Below are 5,179 nucleotides of genomic sequence, written 5' to 3' on the forward strand. Positions count from 1 at the left end.
TATAAGAAGAACATCAAATCAGGGATCCATAGTTCATTTAAAACTTCAGAGAATTTAGGTTTTTATATGTCCCATTTGAGTCATTTACATTTGACATATAAAATTGTCTGATCTTATTGCTTTCCCAAAATTTTACACTCCAACTAATTCCCTCTTTTATATGAAAACGTAGTTAACATCATTGGTGGTAGGTAGAAGCTTTCCGCCCCTAGGTTCAATAATTACATAAATGAATTTACTTATAAGAAGCTAACTTCACTCTAATAGTAACACAAAGATCTGGAATAGGGAGACTCTGAGAAGTCCACAGGGCTGGCTGAAGAGGGCTGAAGGGATGGGATGGGCCTGGCCCAGGATGGGGACCCTGGCAGTGCTGTTGTTGGACAGGCTTCTGCACATTTTCTCCTTCTGGAGGCACCAGACCTGCTCAATGTGGGCCAGGTGGACAAGATCTGGAATGAAACTCCTGCCTGTGCCTTCCAGTGGAGGAGACTAAGCCTGAACTGATTAAATTTCTCCAACATTTCTCAAGTGAATAAAGGAGCACAGACATGGAAACAGTACTACCTCCATTGTTCTTAGCTAGAATACTAGATGGCTTGTGGGAGGCCCTCACAAGTTTTCACTTGCAAAGCCATTTCAGGGTATGAGGGAAAGATAAATGGAATGGCTTACCTCTCAGCCATCCAACACAGATTTGATGGGCAGGGGAAGGCAGTGGTGAGCACTATGTTAGCAGACTGCACTGTCCATACCTGGAATGTGCAAGAGGGCACTGAGAGATGGTCTAGCTCTGTTCAGTCAGCACCACTGAGGAGCCTTCTGACTGTCCCTGAGCACCAGCTGGTCATCATCATGGACCAACAAAGTGTGGGATGGACAAACTGGGAAGGAGCAGGCCACTTTCATCACATCCTCTACCTAGTGTAATCTGGTGCTCTGTGGGGTGCCAGAGAGTCCTTTTTTGACAATGGCCATTACAGAAGGTGTGCTTTATACCTTAACAGTTATCTGCTTGAAGGAGGTCTCCTAAATTACTGCATTTCAAAATCGTCATATAGATTTCCTATGCTGCTAACCTGACAAGAACTGGATGTTAGTTGGCTCTACAGAGACTCCAGATGTTTTGGTAAAGATATTTCATACAGATTCCTTGACCAGACTGTCTGAAGATAATCCTCTTTCTAATTCCCTGCCTGTTGGGAAATGACAGTGTGCCAGCGAGGCACCCAAAGAAGCAACCAGTTTAATAGTGCTGTACAAAGATAGAACAAACAGAAACTTGTCTGTTACCACTTTTGATATAGCATCCAAACAATCCAAGAACAAAGTGGAAATACTGGCACAACAGGTTGCAAGTTTCATATTGCCAGAATCCATCACTATGCCTCATACACTAGAAAGCCATGGTGGTAACATCATTCTTCTAGGATGTGGATCAGAGCTGACAATCTTTTCAGTCACTAGAAACCAGTTAGCATCCTTTCAAGACCATCACCAGGCAGTCACATGCATATGGGTGGACAGTTTTCATGTTGTTACCTCCTCCCAGGACATCTCTCTATCAGTATTTGCATGGAAAGGGGAAAAGAATACTGTAGTTCTGAGGAACTACTGTCACTTACTAGGGGAGTCTCAGAGGTGGTCCAGTGGATTCACAGATGTGGCATGTGACCATGTGAGCATCATGGGTGTGGAGTCTAGAAAACGTGGCAAGAGCATTTTAGGGTGTATTTCTTTAATCTATAACATATTTAAGATGATGGTAATTATAATTTTGTCTCTCCATTCTGACTTTAGTAAAGAACATTAAAAATTATAAAAATGTTGACCAATAAAACAAAAAGATCTGGAATGAGATGTTTACATGCACTAAGTAAATAATTTTCAATTGTATACAGAGAACAGTGTATGTCAAATGTGTTGCCTGTAGTATAACATATTCAGTTGTTAGCCATATTCAAATGGAATAGATATTATGCAAACATTCTCCACTAAGATGACTGATTGCAATGAAATTCTATTCCTTAAAATGAAACAAAAATGTTTCTGATTTAAACCTCATAAATTAAGAGATTCATATCTTTGTTTTACAATTTTTTTCAAATTTTCTATCCAATTATTCCCATATCATTCTGAAAGAATAGGATACATAAAGGACTTAATTTTATACACAACTCTGTAAGTGTTAGTGGGCAGATGACAAGCCCAAGTATTAACTTATTAGTCTTTGGAATATGGAATGACCACGCATTTAGACAGAAAATAATTATAGAAATTTGATATATAAATAAAAAAGCATGCAAATGATTATAGCAACTTTAAAACTGGTCCCACAGGCCTAGGCCTCAAGGCACAGAATGACTTAACACGTGTATGCCAGAATATAGCACCCTTAGTCAAGTTTGATTTCGGGTAAGAGTCACAATTGACAAGTAATCATGCAGTAACAATTCCACCTCATAGTCACTGAGGTTTAATCAGGTGGGAAACATTCTTGTTCAAAGAGAAGTAATGCAGTGGGGAAACTGATTTAATAGAATTCTCCTTTGGGGCATGCCAAGGTCATCATCTCCATCTTCCCTCCCCCCCCCATAGAGATTTCCACCTATTACAATTCAGGATCACACTCCCTCTGAATATCTTGTGGCATCTACCTTTAATGGTGGATTACTGATCCATCAGACAACTATACTTGAATTCAAAACTCAGAAAAATATTAATTACAATACTAAGAGATTTTATCTCAAATAATTTTATCTCAATGTTTCTGGGGTTTTTTTTGTTTGTTTTTTGTTTTTTTGGTTGGGCAATGGGAGTTAAGTGACTTGCCCAGGATCACACAGCTAGTAAGTGTTATGTGTCTGAGGCTGGATTTGAACTCAGGTCCTCCTGAATCCAGGGCTGGTGCCCTATCCACTGCACCATCTCGCTACCCCCTCCAAGTTTCACTAACCAAAGCTTAGGGCTAAATAACTATTTTTACTCTCATGGTGTTACAATAAGCAATAAAAGATTTCCAGGGCTCACACATACACAGAGTTCACTTAACATTCTTTTCTTGTTCCCTTTTACTTCATCTCAAGTTCAAACTCATCCAGGTATAAAGAACAATTATTAGAAAAAACTTCTATGTTATAAATAGACTTGCAAATTCTCAGTAAACAAATGTAATTGTTTAGGAATTCCCATAATGCAAACAAACTTTTTAACAGGGCTGATGACCTTGTCCAGATAGATGGTTTCAAGAAACTTGACAAGTTTACAAATAAGGGAAGTCTAAAAGGTGTTTTCCTTGTATCTTTTTGCACATTATAATGACCATTTTTTTCACTTTAAAAATATTTTTTTGCACTCCTTACAAATTGTCAGCACTCAGTAATAGATGTAACTAGCAGGATTTTCCTCAAGACATTGTAGCTCATCTATCTGGGAGTTCTCAGGAAGGGCTTGGGCTCACTCCTCCTGTTCCCTTAAATAGGTTTCTCTTTCTGTAGGGAGGAAGCAAGAATTCTTAGAATTCAAATTGAACATTTTAATATTACATATGTGTATATTATATAAAAATGGGTAGGAATCTTGTATGATTTAAAGTAAAATTTCTAATTTCAAGACACACATGAATTTAAAAAGATGATTTTAAATTGTTCAGTGCTTCACTTTAGTTTGTAAGACTCCCTAAGTGTCTAACTAAATGTTCCAATTTAAACTCAATTAATTTTTGGTTGTTTCCTGATTCTCACAAATTCTTTCTCTTTTTCACAGACCAGGAAAGAGTTAATATTCCAAAGTATAGCTCTGCAGCCTATTTTTTCCTTTCACTTTAAAATTTCACTGACACCCTCCCTCTTTATAATCAGAGAGATGATCTTCTTCTCTAGCTGTAAACCAACATATCTGTCATTACAGGAGTGCAGGTGGTAGATGCTCTTAATTCCCTTAAAACAATTAATGAATGTTAACCGCAAACTTGCCAGAATATTTTAGCATTTAGAGAAATGCAGAGGGCCGGCTTTGGGGAGTTGGAGGGCTTAGGCCAGCCCGGGTCTTACCTGCAGCTTGTACTAAGCCTGACAGCTGTGAAACTCAGGATGTCGGCTCACCACCCCCCTGTTCCATCTCTTGAGAACAGGATGCAGGAAGGGAGGAAACGGATAGGGTACAGGACAAGACGCAGGAAAGAAAGTAACAGACAAGGTACAAGGAAGTAAGGAAATCACCTAATTAGATTTGTACTTTTCATGAATAACAATGTTACTGTTGCTTGATCCAGTACTCTATAAGCCTGAGCCCTCAGATCAATAAACGGAGTTTGTTCTTCACTGCCCTCACCTGGCCCGTGATTCTTTCTCTCTTCACACTCTGCCGGCATCAGACCACAGCCGGGACGCAGGTGCTCCCGGCATAGAAACATTCAAATTAAAATTTAGGGATTCACAGTAGAGAATTTACATTTTGGTGCCAAACTCATTTTCTAGTTAGATTATGATGGAAAAAAATTATGAAATAAGGATGCCCATTACCATAACTATTATTCAATATTGTGCTAGAATATTTAGTTTTGGCTAGAAATGTTAGTTTTACCAATAAGAGAAGAAAAAGAAATTGAAGGATTTAAAATAGGTAAAGAAGAAACAAAGCTATCACTCTTTGCAGATGATATGATGGTATACTTAGAGTATCCTAGAGAATCAAGTAAAAAACTACTTGAAACAATTAACAGCTTTAGCAAAGTTGTAGGATATAAAATAAACCCACATAAATTATCAGCATTTATATATATATATATATATATATATATATATATATATATATACTAACAAAGCTCAACAGCAAGAGATAGAAAGGTAAATTCCACTTAAAGTTACTGTAGACACTAGAAAATATTTGGGAGTGTACCTGCCAAAACAAACCCAATAATTGTATGAACACAATTACAAAACACTTTTCACACAAATAAAGTCAGATCTGAATAATTGGGAAAATATCAGTTGCTCACGGGTAGGCTGAGTTAATATAATAAAAAATGACAATTCTACCTTAATTACTTTACTTATGCAGTGCCGTACTGATCAAACAACCAAAAATATCTTATGGAGCTAGAAAAAATAATAACAAAATTCATCTGGAAAAACAAAAGGTCCATAATATCAATGGAATTAATGAAAAGAATTGCAAG

General features: G+C 37.5%; 1 pseudogene; it reads left to right on the forward strand.

The window, feature by feature from the left end:
- The first annotated feature begins 355 nt into the window (after nt 1–355).
- LOC110220643 (F-box/WD repeat-containing protein 12-like) lies at nt 356–1,749 on the forward strand (annotated as a pseudogene).
- Nucleotides 1,750–5,179: the final 3,430 nt, after the last annotated feature.

This window comes from Phascolarctos cinereus, unplaced genomic scaffold, assembly GCF_003287225.1.
Source record: "Phascolarctos cinereus isolate Bilbo 61053 unplaced genomic scaffold, phaCin_HiC Scaffold_3;HRSCAF=262, whole genome shotgun sequence".
NCBI lineage: Eukaryota > Metazoa > Chordata > Mammalia > Diprotodontia > Phascolarctidae > Phascolarctos > Phascolarctos cinereus.